The sequence below is a fragment of the Ambystoma mexicanum genome, chromosome 9, assembly GCF_040938575.1.
Source record: "Ambystoma mexicanum isolate Mex_15411 chromosome 9, UKY_AmexF1_1, whole genome shotgun sequence".
NCBI lineage: Eukaryota > Metazoa > Chordata > Amphibia > Caudata > Ambystomatidae > Ambystoma > Ambystoma mexicanum.
The window spans coordinates 737,585,558-737,599,379 of record NC_090931.1 but is presented as its reverse complement, the minus strand read 5'-3'; the positions used below and the strand labels follow the sequence as shown (position 1 = coordinate 737,599,379).

The 13,822-nt window shown below is 46.5% G+C and overlaps 1 protein-coding gene across 2 annotated transcripts in view; it reads right to left on the bottom strand.

Annotated features, from left to right (window-relative positions):
• Positions 1-13,822, bottom strand: part of ANKAR (ankyrin and armadillo repeat containing) — a 1,891,262-nt gene that overhangs the window by 459,704 nt on the left and 1,417,736 nt on the right. The window lies entirely within an intron of this gene.

Here is a 13,822-nt window from a genome sequence, read left to right as displayed (position 1 = left end):
TACCCGTGTTTTCGGCTTTCCCCTTTGCGCCGAGGTAGGTGCACCCACACATATGAGGTACCATTTTCATCGGGACACCTGTGGGAACGCGGGATGGTACAACATTTGTTGTGTTTACATGGTTTTCATAACGTTTCGAGCCATTTTCTGCTGCTCTTTGTCACACAACCCTTTCATTTCCTAAATGTGATTTACAGTTAGTCACTGCTTTACGCCCCATAAGCTTTAGTAACCTGCACAAGTCACCTACCCTTCAAAAGGTCTCCCTGTGCCCTTTCAAAAAACGTATGCTGGCCCTTCCTGACTGCATTTGTTTTCCTTATTTACACATGCTACGTACGTCTGTTCAGGCCGTAAGCAAAAAACTCCTGTGTACCATGGCTCTGTTTTTTGGCTTGTGGTATTGCTTGTTTTGTGAAACATTACAAAAAATGTGTGATTTCCTAACTGCAAGTGTCGGGGGAATGTAGCAGAGAAATGTTTGTCTCAAAATTCATAGAAGCCATTGCTGTGCTATGCCAACCATGTCCACCACACCTTTTTTTTCGGTAATTTTCCCGCTTTTTCCCCCCAAACTATGGAATCTTTCCCTACATAGTTGTTGCCTGACCTGCGCAAATCACACCTTCCTTAACTTGGAATTCTGTCTACTTTTCAGAAATGTATGCCTTTCTGTCCTCTCATTCAGCTTTCCTACCCTTTTCTTCCATTCCATCCATGCATGTACTATTGGAAGAAAAGGCCAAAATCGCCTACCTCTCACAAAACGGTTGATAACCATATCAAAAACTTTTTTTGTTTCCACTCAACCTGTTCCTGAAAGCCAGGAAAATTGAGACTTTAGCACAGCAAACCATTTGTTCCTAGCTCTTACAAGGAAAAAAACCACACGCTTCTTTGTACATCATTTTATTGGCATTTTTTAAAAAAAAATGTTCTCCCTTTTTGGTTATTTTCTCTCACCCATCCTACAACAAACTAAGATTGCTGGGTGCAGTAACGACTGTCTATATGTGGAATAAAAAAGGGCCAAAGTTGGCCAAGATATCTCATGTAACAAAAAAGTTACAAGTCATTGAATGGCGACATACCGAAATCACCAAAAAAGGCTTTGGCACCGGGGGCAAGGGGAATCCATGACAGTTAAGGGGTTAAAGGCTTCCCATAGCGTACCTGCTGATGCCACGCTGCTTGTATTAAACTTAAAATAATCCTGCACCCCTTCCTTTAACTGATCCCGAAACGCGTCATCCCGTAGAGACTCACTTCAAAGTCTCCACGTCAGGATTTGTGCTCTTGGAGAGGAGACTTACCATGTGATCACCAGCGGGCGTGGTCTGACAATACTCGTGCCTTGCATTCTGCCTTGCCGAATTCGCCCCGAGTGTGCTCTCCCGTAAAAACAATCTAATCTCATGTACAGGGCGTGGACAGCGGTATAATGCGAATATCCACGTGTCTGTGGGTGTAGAGTACCCCATATATCGGAGAGTTTGAATGCTTGTAGTAGTGTACCCACGGCTTTGGCGGAGGGGGGCAGTGCATGTAAATTTATCATCCATCAGATCTATCTAGTGTTGGGTTCAGCGTACAATTAAAGTCCCCTCCCCATTTTAACGTGCCATCTCCATATGGACTTATCATCGGGTATCAATCGCTGTATTCCTTAATAGGTAAAGGTTGTTGGATTTCACTGCGGTAGCCTCTTCCGTTGGTTTAACCATCCTATTGCACAAGAGATGACATCCACTCCCAGGCCCAAAAAGGATTCCACTTCTTGCAGTAAAAGGTTATGAATCAATCTAGAATATAAATGCACCACACCTATGTTGGTTCTTTGATCATTTATTAATTCCACTTGGGCAGGAATGATCTCAAAAGCATGTTTGATTGACTACTAGTCCTCGTAGGCACCTTACGCTGTAGACAAGAATAATTGGTCTTGGCCAAATTGAGCCTTTTCTCAAAGGCAGCTGCTTTGGATGGTTCTTGAACAGGCTGGTCCATCTGGCCATCACTTGTATTAGACAATGAGGCTTTCCAGGTTATCATCCTAGGTGGTAACTCTATGACCTCACTGACAGAGGATTTTCTTCTTCTACAACCAGATCTATTGATCATCCAATCTGACCTCATCCAGGCTATCAGCAGGTTGGTTCTTTAAATATGATAACATAGATCTTTGAATCACTTGCTTTGGACTCTGTTGTTTTTTGGTCCCATCACACACCAGGTTGAAGGGGCCACAGGCCACCAAAGGTTCTCCAGAGATTTGTTTTTTCTTGTTTCTCTTTTACAGCCTTTTCTTAGGCACTTTTTTAACCCTGGTTTGTTCAATTGCCCCGGTTACTTTGCCTGGAATAAACATTACACAATTTAGTTCTGGATTTAGAGATCTTAAACATTTCCGTTTTGCACGGTCTTCTTGGTGCTCCAATTGCTTAAAGAGACAGTGTTGCTAAGGTGGTGCCTCAAAAGGGGGAGGAGGCACTGTGTAGCATGGTCACCAGACTGCTAGAAGGGTGTGTTATGAGTCTCCCTCGAGCCATGGGGCCCCCTTTCGGTGGTTTAAATGGTCAGATTTGTTGTAACTTACTCTGTGGCTGTCCCCTGCCCTATATTGGGTGTATTAGGGCCTATGTGGGAGTTACCAGGGGATCCTACCCATACCACTTCAGGGGTCATCATCCATTAGCTTGGGTAGGCACCTCACCCCATGGGTCACCACGCTGGAAGTCCCCAGAATCAGGCAGGGGACTTTGTTATAATGCCGAAGAGTTTTTCAAACCAAAGAAGGGGTTATCCCTCCAGTACTTTAGAAAAAGCCTTTACAGAAGCTTTGCTTAATTTCCTTCCCTCGCGTACAATATATATCAGTGTCACTTTGTTTGCGTGTAGCTGTGTATCTGTGGATAGAGCCACGCTCTGCACAAGTATGGATCTTAATAGGAAATGTACCCCTTTGCATCACTACTGAAGGAAATAATGTATCTCTCTGCTCCCTTATTGCTTTGAAGTTTTGTAGGTTTATTTCCCTAAAGGGGAAGGCTTCATTATCTATGCAGGGTGTTTGGATCTTCGAGCTGGAGTGAGCTTCAGACTCTCTCTATACTTATGGAAATTTTCTTCCCTATGGCTCTGGAGTCTGGAGGTGCCTTGAGAGCATCCTGGAACGTATTGTGAGCTGTCCTTGACTGTCCCCTGTCTAAGTACAGGGGAATTCATCGTCACACCATCTATTTCACAACATTTTTTATGACTTGACCACATTGCTACACAACTTTATTTTCATGTGACTGAAGTCATCAACAAACAACCACAATGGGTTGTTCAAGTGAAATGTCTCGACCAATAAGAACAATGATGGATTTATTTGCTTCAGTCCCTTTTTTCCAGAAGGCATGACTTGTTTGTTGCATTCAATAATAAATATATTTGTTTTCCATACAAGTATTCACATTTCTTAAGGTATATGAATTGGCTTTAACAGATGTATATTTGTAATGAGACATCAAAGTCTCTTTACGGTGCCTTTTTTGTGAACCTGGCTGTGAACCTTTTACATACCCATTTCCGCCTGTCAAGAAGTCAACGTTTCTAGACCATGCTTTACACAAATGTGGTAAGACTGCATGCTTAATTTAAGATCATTTAAGATTGAAGTATAGTTTCTTCTGAGAGTGATAGGTGTGCAAGTGTCTAAAGCATGGGACCTTGCAGTTTGGGCTGAACTGTCCTTTTGGGCAGTGCTAAACCAGATTTACATATATCTTCAGTCAGTCAGTAAATGTTTATTTGGGAATAATTTCCATAAAACAATTTTTAAAAAACACATCATTATGCACAGACTGTTCCAAAGTACATAATTTACACACAACGTCCTTATGACATTACCACAAAGAAGATTTAAAAAGCCTGCTGAGTCAGCTAGATTCTTCCTTAACTTAAAGGCCCCGCTTAAAAAGGTTAAGGAGGCCCAAGTTACACATTTCAATTTGGCCATAAGCAAATAAAAGAGGGCCAGGTGACACTGGTAAATCGCATCTGTTTTAATGTATGAATATATATACCAGGCAGATAAGTACAAAATGCAAAAGATCTTCTTTAGGATGATTACATAGAGGGAAACTAATATGTTCCGTCTGATTATGCCACATTGCAGTAATAGCTCTCAGTGGCAAGTTGTTAAAGCAAGCCCTCGTAATTAGCCATCTCTCAAATGGCTTATTACTCCATGTAAAATACACCTGTAAAATACCTGTGATTGAAATCGCTGCACGGGTAAGATTAATATTGGTTTAAAGATTCCTGGATTCACGTGCATCTTTGCACTCAAGAGATTAAAAGCAATTTATATTGATTAGTCCATTATAGTTATATTGGAAAAAGGTGCTTGTGCATTAGTTCTCATAAGGCCTTTGCTGATATGTGGAAACCAAGAGATGTCAAGAGCATCATTCAATTTTAACAGTTTGCTGATGTACTGAGTAAGAGTCGCCCTCGGATTGGCCCAGATCCTTAACCAGTGAAACACCTGTTCTAGCTTCAATTCATCTTCTATAAAGCTTTGACCTAGTTCTTCATGCGCTGCATAATTGGCTGCACAGTTAGGTAAACATAAACATTTATTTTCCAAAATGTTTAATTTATTAGTGTTCCCAAATCCCCATAATGATGCACCATATTTCACAGTTGCTTTCGCCTGTATATTGTACACTGTAAGGATGAGATCCAAGGGTTGACCTTTGCACATGGTCATAAAAAGAGCCAATCTCCCCAACGGTTGTCTCATTCTCAAAAGCTGATTTGCAATCTGGCTATCCCCCTTCAAATTTGAGGAGAAGCAGACCTTTAAATAATCAAATTCTTCCACCATCTGAATCGTCTGTACCTCACTTACTATCTTAAGCATTTTTAGAGGTTTCCTATCTCTATATCATATCATCACAGCATATTTTGGGGTATTTACTTTTAAGTCTAGCGCTTTCATAAAGAGCGTGTATCCATCCATTAATTTCTGCGGGGCCATAGGAGTTTGCGCCACAAGAACCATATCATCAGCGTATGCCTAAACCAGAAAAGTCTTTGACACTAATTGCGGAACATCACACTGTAATGTTGATAGTCTGCTATATAACCCATTTATATACAATGAAAATAAAAGTGGCGCTAACACGCATCCCTGTCAAACTCCAGTAGACACGGGGAAAAGATCAGTCTAGTGACCGTTTTCGCCACTACAGACACAAGCCTTATTGTCACAGTGTACATCTATCAATATGTTGATAAGATCGGAGTGTGCAGCCCAAGGACATGAGTGCGTCCCACAATATAGTCCGACTAACTTTATCGAGGGCTGTGCTCAGGTCCATAAAGGCCAGATAAATTGGTTATTTTTTAATAAGCAGTGAGATAGCACAAAGTAAGTAAAGATTTAGAGGTGGTTCTCCCATTGCCAATCCTTCACAAAAACACAGCTGGATGTCAACAAGTATATTTGTTGATACCCGTTGCTCTAGTCTTACTAGGAGTGCACTCCCAGATATTTTAAAGCTGGTATCTAGTAGGGAAATGGGCCTATAGGCTGTCGGGCAAGCTCTATTTGCCTTTTTAAAAATCATTTCTGTAATGGCATGGCAGAGTGAAAACCGATATTCTAGAGATTTGCCCAGGGACATGCTAGAGGTTATGATAAATTCAAACCTTCCAGCCATCAAACTTCAGTTTTGCCAATGCCACCCATAGTGGGATGGTTATGCCCAGACATGGGTCCCAACACTGCTAGGCTTAGAGACCCAAGCTACACCTCACTGACAATGCCCAATGAGGCTGAAACATATTTGGAGGCTGCATGTGGTCATTTCCCTTCCATAATGGCAAAGCAGGTTGAAAATTCTGGTCTGGAAAGTTATCCACAGCAATATTAGTGCTTATGTTTATGTTTAATTTAAAACCTTCCTCCTATCAATCTTCAATTTAGCTAAAGCCACCACCTCCTCTAGCAGATATTGTCCCTCCCTTTCCTCTTTTGTAACTCTTGTGACCTTTTCCTCTAAAAGACTCACCACCTCCTGCCAATTCACTGCCTCATCCTTGTCCTGGTATTTAACTTCCTCCTCGTGCTACAGATGTTTTTCTTGCTGTTCTAATACTGCCTCCTCTACCACTGGCCACAGCGGAGTGGTGTCTGCAACGAGACCACTTATAAGTTTGCAAGTACTTTGGAGTGATCACTGTTTCTGTGGAAGCAGGATCCTGTACTTTGCCAAGCTGACCTGTGGGGTGGTGGGGGAGGGAGAGTTCCTGAGGCTTCTTTCCAAGGCCGTTGAAGGGCCAGTGACAAGGGCTAAGTGAGGTAAACAAATGGTTTCTCCCCATGCTGTCCCAGGGTCCATCGTCCACTAGAAGATTGACAGAAGATTGTCATGAACGCCTTCCTCTATCCCACTCAAAACCTCAGCTCTCTTTTTAGCAGGGTCACATGCTCAGACACCGCCAAAATGGAAAAAGTGGTGTACAGAATGCCACTTTACTTTAGATTACATTTGTCTCACACTGCCGGCTGGATAAAGGAGATTCAGGGCTTCTGTGCTTTTTTCTTTAAACTTTATTTTTGATTAGCTTGGCAATACACAGAGGACAACCATAACATTTCAGGCCACCGAGTCCCACTCGTGGCACACCTACAGAACATGAGGCAACCAGGGTATAAGGATAACATTGCAGCATACAGGGAGATTTGAGCATCCAATCAAGCATATAGTCATTTCACACATCTTCGAGTCAATGATGGGGTGGGTGGAGAGGAGGGTGGTGTGTCAGCTTCTTCACGTGTGTCGTCTGACAAAGAGGGTATATATAGTTGGAAGGGGCCCCAAACATCCCTTGGTCTGGATCTACTCGGTTGCGTCAGCAGCCAGCATTATTCAGTATCCGAGGCCCATGTCAGAGTGCTGAGCCATTGTTCGTGTGTAGGGGGTCTGGGTCTGAGCCATAATAGGAGGATACAGCGGGTTGCGAGGAGGAGTCCCAGACTCGCTAATTTCTTGGAGTCCCGGCCTACTGTAGGGAGCTCATAAAAGAGACCCGTTAATGGGGATGGGGCGATGGTAAACTCCAACATTTCCGACAGGCATGTGCATACTGTAGTCCAGAATTGAGTGAGTTGGGGGCATGTCCATATCATGTGCACGTAGTCTGCTTCATCAGAGTTGCATCTTGGGCATGTGTGCGGGTGCTCTCGTGAAATACGGTGCAGCCTGGCTGGGGTGTAGTGGAATCTATGTAATAATTTAAATTGAATCAGTTTAAAACGGGAGTTAAACGAGATTGTCTGTGGGCGAGTACACATATAGTCCCAACGCTGATCTGATATCTCAACCTCCAGGTCCCTGGCCCAGGATTCTCTGAGTTTGAAATGCAATGTATAGTCTAGAGACCTTACCCCTCTGGGACGGGGTGTTAATGATCTCCGACAGGATTGGATCATCATGTGGGATGGCGGGAATGTCAGGGAGCATGGCTTTTAGTATGCACCGCAGACCTGCATATTGTAGCCAACTGGTGGGTCTGCTGTGTAATTGTCTAGGGAGATTGCACCACTCTATGAAGATGCCCTGCTCAAATGCATCTCGGGCAGCAAGCAACCCGGCCGCTGCCCAGCACTCCACAGTTAGATCGCCCACTCGGGGGGAGTTCGGGAGGAAGTTCCAGAGGAGGAGGTCCCCATGAAATGGGTGCGTGCTGCCGGTCTGTTTCCAAAGTCTGGTCAGGGCCTGTACTGTGGCACCAACAGGATCAGAAGGTTGAAACCGGACAGTGCAGTTGGGAAAGATCAGGGAGCGGATATCATGATCGTCAGTAGCTAGCCGTTCTAGTTTAACATGAAGGAGTGGGTTGCTGGGCACAAACCAGAACGATGCATAGTGGGCTTGAGCTGCTAGCCAGTATCCTTCGAAGTTGGGAGCTCCAAGACCCCACCTATTTACTGGGGCAGTCAGCGTAGTGAGCTTCAGGCGTATCGCACCAGAGTGCCAAAGGAAGCCGTTGGTAATACAAGCAAGTGTCACAAAGAATTCGCGGCCTGGCCATATTGGAACATTTAGGAATCTATACAGTAGTTGAGGTAGTAAAACCATTTTAAGGACAGCAATCTTACCCGCTAGGGTTATCGGCAGCTTTTCCCACCCTGCACATTTCCGAGCCACGTTGGTTAGGTATTTGCCATAGTCTGAGTCATACAGAGTGACTGGGTCTCGCGTGACAACAACACCCAGATATGTGATCTGAAATTGGGCCCAGACAAATCCCTGAAGGTCCGAGGGGGGGTTGGTATTCTCAGTCAACAGGAAGAGGGTCGATTTAGTGCAATTTACACTTTGAGGCCTGATAGTTCACCGAAGCGAATAATGTCTTCCAGTATTGGGGAAAGGTTCAATTCAGGTTGTCTAATATAAAGTAGAGCATCATCTGCATATAGCAAGATTATCTCGGGGGGGCCAGATAGCCGCAATCCTCTATGCGCGTGTCGTATATTGTCAGCCAACGGTTCTATGACCAAAGCAAATATCAGTGGTGAGAAAGAGCACCCCTGTCTCGTGCCTCTCTCTATCTGGAATTGGGGCGAACATAGATTGTTGGTGCGGTCTCGTGCGACCGGGGAAGAATATAATAGTTTGACCCAGGTTCTAAATTGGGGACCAACATTACACTTCTCAAGCACCTGCCATAGAAACCCTGAGGAGACAGAATCAAACACTTTTTGCATATCTAGGGTCGCTGCGACTATTTGGGTGTTGGGGTGCATACAGTTAATATATTGAATAATCGGCGCAGGTTATATGAGGTGGAACGGCCCGGGATGAACCCAAAATGGCCAGGATGTACAATATAATGCATATAGGGGGCCAGTCTGAGGGCTAAGACTTTAGTGTATATTTTGGCGTCACAGTTGATGAGTGAAAGGGGGCGATAGGAGCCACACTGTGTGGTGGGTTTACCCGGTTTAGGAAACACAGTTTTTATTGATTCACGGAGAGAGGGCGGTAGAATACCCATGAGACATGCTTCATTCCAGAGGGCCAATAATGGAGGAACAAGGCAAAATGTATAGTTTTTATAGAACTCGATAGGGATCCATCGGATCCCGGTGCTTTCCCCGAGACCAGCAAATCTATGGCCTTATATAGTTCTTCGGAAGTGATCGGGACATCAAGAGCTTCCCTAGTTTCCGCAGAGAGAACCGAGAGTGGGAGGTCATCTAGGAATGCAAAGATATCTTCGGCTTTAGCTGTATCGGAGTTGTTATAGAGTTTCTCGTAAAAGGAGCGGAATTCAGCATTTACCTCCTGTGACGATATGACCAGAGAGCCGTTTGCTTTTTCTATCGCCGAGATGTATGGCGACCCCCTTTCAAGACGGACCAGTTGTGCCAGGGCCCAACCGGGACGTTCGCCCCCTCACCGTATTTGCGTGCTGCCTGGGGTTTGTCTAGGAATTTCCGCTTGCGATCCGCGTGAGCTCGGAATGCGTGCAGTTCTTTGCCTATATTGGCTAAAATATCAGGCGAGTGTATGGCTGCATATTGTGTTTCCGGAGTGGTAAGGTTAGCTTCACTTTTGGCTATGTCACTCCTAATGGTTCGGAGCACCCCAGCTACTTTAGAAATCGCCATTCCCTTAATGTATGCTTTGAATGCCTCCCATAGGGTGGTCTGAGATATAACTGAGCTGGTTTTCAGCGTAAAAAAAATCATCAATATCTGTACCTAGTTCGGCTTCGAAAGCAACCTCCAAGAGGGAGTATGGTTTAAATCTCCATGTGCGGGTCGTATGTTCATCCGTAGCCCATCTAAGAGATAGTGTCACTGGTGAGTGATCGGAGAATGTACTAGCGAGGATGGAGACATGAGTGATAGTTGCAAGTAAAGTGTCTGTGATGAGCCATGCGGGAATGGGAGTCATGTACTGACGAGTAAAAGGAGAATGTGCGGGAGTCGGGGTGTAACAATTGCCACGGGTCAGCGAGTTCGAAGTGAGCTTGTAGATCTAGGATGGTCTTAGCTGCCCTGGGTAGTTGGCGAGGTTTGGATCCAGATCTATCATAGTGAATGTCGAGAATAGTATTAAAGTCCCCACCACCCCCACGCCCCTCCACCCCCAAGTGGATAGGAGTGTGAAGCGATGTTCAAAGAAATCAGGGTCATCAATGTTTGGACCATACAAGTTTAACAATACAATTTCCTTACCCTGCAAGGTACCAGATAATAATACATAACGCCCTGCATGATCAATGTGGACCACTTTCTGTTTAAATTGGAGACTCTTATGTATAATGGTCATAACACCACGGTTCTGAGAAGAGTAGACAGTATAATACCGTTGAGGACCCCAAGATCTTGCAAATCCCTCACAAGTACCAGCAAGGGAGTGGACCTCCTGTAGGAAGAGCACAGTAACATGGTGTCTCTCGACGTAGAGCTAGAGTTTCCGCCTTTAAGCAAAATTACCCATTCCCCGTACGTTCCAGCTCATACACATGATAGTGTCAGCCATAGTTTCCACAGTTGTACATCACTAGAGGATAAAAGACTAGGTTATTGGATACCACTCTCCATCCCAGTGTAGTACAGTAGGCTCAATGGTCTCATAGATAATAAGGAGATTTCAGTCCCCAAATGCTTGCCAAGCAGTTTTCTTGTCGTAACCCCTATCCCTCCCACCCCCACCCACACCTCTCCCCCAATCGGAGGGGTGAACCCCAAACATAAGCAAAACTTGAAAACAACCATAGGCGACTTTGCCTGGGGGTCTTTGTGCCAAACGAGCTGGAACGCACTCATACTGAGACATTGACTAGATCACTGTGGCATAAGGTCACTGACAAAACTTTCGTTACTGCAATATAGGTCTAACATGCAGGACCAGGTATTAAACCAAGGGCTTCACTTCAGCGAAGAATAGACATTGCGGTGCCTGGCCGCCAGAGGAGTACAACAACACAAGGAGTGGCCGGGGGGGGGGGGGTCCCCCAGTAGCAATCCCGATGGGCCAGTCATTCGGGAAAGTGTTCTTCGATGAATTTAGTCACCTCCTCCGGGATGGTAAAGAAGTAAACCCGGTTTGCATGTTCCACCCTGAGCTTCACAGGGTATAACAGAGTATCGGACTCTGAGGTCACAGACAAGAATGTTTTCTGCTCCTGTGAAGCGCGGTGGAAAAGTCTGGGTAAAGATGGATCCTGGAGGCCTCCAGGAGCAGTTCACCTTTGACCCTTGCAGCTCTGAGTAGGGCTTCCCTGTCACGGTAATTCAACACCCTTGCTATGATCGGGCGGGGGGGGAGCACCTGGCCTGGGTTTAGCTGTTAAAGATCGATGGGCCCTCTCAATAGAAAACTGTGGAGACACTTTTGGGGAGTCCAGCAGGGATAACAGGGTCTGTTCGATGTAGTCCTCCATGGGGCTCTCAATGTTGTCTTCCAGTATACCAATAATGCAAATGTTGTTACGCCTAGAGTGTGATTCGAGGTCCTCATCCTCTGCACTGCTAATCCTGTTTTCAACCTCCGTTACCCAGCTGTCCGTCTTTTCCATATGGGCCTTGATTGAGCAGATGTTCCCACTCATATTGTTTAGCTTTGAGTGTAGGGCAGTGAACCCCTCACGCATATACTCAAACATTTTGGATGTCTCTGGGTCACCGACGTGGCAGCTTCCTGATCGGCCTGCAACTCCGCTGATTTCTGCGTTGCTTTCGCATCCATACTGATGGAGCTCTGTTTTTTGTTGGCCCCTCTTGTCGTGCTGTCAGCGTAACTGGCTATGAATGGTGGGGCCAGCCTGTGGCTGTCTGTGGTACAAGGTCGGTGTGGATTTGTAATGATGGGATGTAGCCCACACGGTAGTCGTCCAAAGGGTTTATCAACCACCAGTGTGTTGCACCATAAGAGGATCTGACACCCCAACACCAGGGATTGGCCCGTATGCATACCCCCAGGGAGCACTGGGCAGCAGAGGGGAGTCTGACTCAGCTCATGTAGAAGAAGGGGGTTGTAGCTTTTAATTCAAGTATCACAGTGGCTGACCTGGAGTCGTCGGAAGCTCCCACCAACCCAGGGTCTGGGTGCCACAGGGGGCCAAGGGAGGTGAACCTGGCTATGGGAGATTGTCCAGTGTTATCACAGTAGGGTATGTGTCATCACGCCGGCATGTGCAGCAGAAGAACAGACATGGGGCCCCCGCAAGGCGAGCCCCATCATCTGATCAGATCTCGGAGTTACAGCAGAATGTGGCAGAATGTTGGACAGGGCACCCCTCCCCCCACCCCCATAGAGCTGCACAAAGGTGTGGGCTCTGCAGGTGACATTTTTCAGTTACCATTCACAAATCGCCCATTGTTGACCACAATTCCAGCATCACTGCGTGTGGACAGGGAGAGGTGCACATTCAGGTATGTCTCACCAAGTCAGGAGGGCGAGCGGGCCGCCCAGATGGTAAGTGGTATAGTGTGAGTGCGTTTCCTCATGGTTCCGAAAGATGGTGTGCAGGATATCCTAGAAATGAGGAGTGACAGGTTGTGCAGAATCCTGCGCCGATGAAGGCGGGGGTTCCCCCCAGTTCGCCCCTCTGATGAAGCAAGGTGGTTCCATAGGGGTCGGGACATGACTGTACACTTTGTGCTCACCATGATTACATATTGTGTATACTGCTTAAATATGCATAAGCACCTGTACATACTTTGCACGCTGAGCATTTGCATTGTATATATTGTGTAAATACGTAATCATATGCCCTCAAGTTCCTTCCTGTATAAACTGTATAAACTGCCTGCACCTGCACAGCAATGTAACCAAGCTGAACAACTTCTTGATGCTTATTGCGCCCTGATACCCTCAGGTCTGGCGCGCATTTTAAATATTAAAACAAACAAACAAACTCACCTCACAGCAGGATGACTGAAACTCCTCACATGAATTATGGCCTCCCACGTAGGTCGAGCACTAAGCTGATGAACCTACAACGCCTCCGCCGCTCGGGTTGATCACGGCGGCTGATAGTGCTCTTCACATGACTCTGTGGCCGGGAAATATGTTGGTCGCATGCAACGACCTTGTAGTGCGCTCCTATAGTAGATGATGTGTCCGGACAGACGTGCAGGCCCCCTCACCACAACATCACAGGGTCACTCAAGGAGAGGTGGACAGTCTCGCGGGGGCCCGCAACGGGACCAATGGTGTCGCCACCTGTAACGCTGCACCAGTGATTAGAGGCAGTCAGGGCGGCGGTCCGGCAGGGAATGCAGCAGGCCCGATGGCACAGTCTAGTCGGTGCCCGCGAATACATTGTATGGTGCAGCCCCAACGTATCAGCCTCACTTACGCGCGTCTGCCTCACCCACTGTTCCGGACCTCCAGCGGGCAAGCAAGATCACCGACATTAGCCTGTAACTGTACCCCACGGAACGTCTCGTTGAGAGTGTGAGGGCGTATCACACCATGGGCAACCCCCGGCGCCCGCCCATACCTCAGCTCAAGGGGGGCTCCCCAAGGCAGCAGCACGATGGAAGCTAGGTCAATGGTGGTCAGTAGGGTAGGCACCGCCGGGATAACAGCGCACAGTCCAACCTCCGTTAGTTTTTGGCGGCGGCTCAGAGACCCCAGGCACCGCGCAGGCAGGGGGAGAGAAGTGCCGTCTATTAACAATCTGTGGTTGGAAAGCGCAAGCCCATCGCACTCCAGGCCGGTGTAACTCCTCCCCCCACAGGCCCAAAGCTCCCTGCACTCGGGTGCCAGCAGAGGCAGGGCTTGTGGTGCTGTGGCACAGC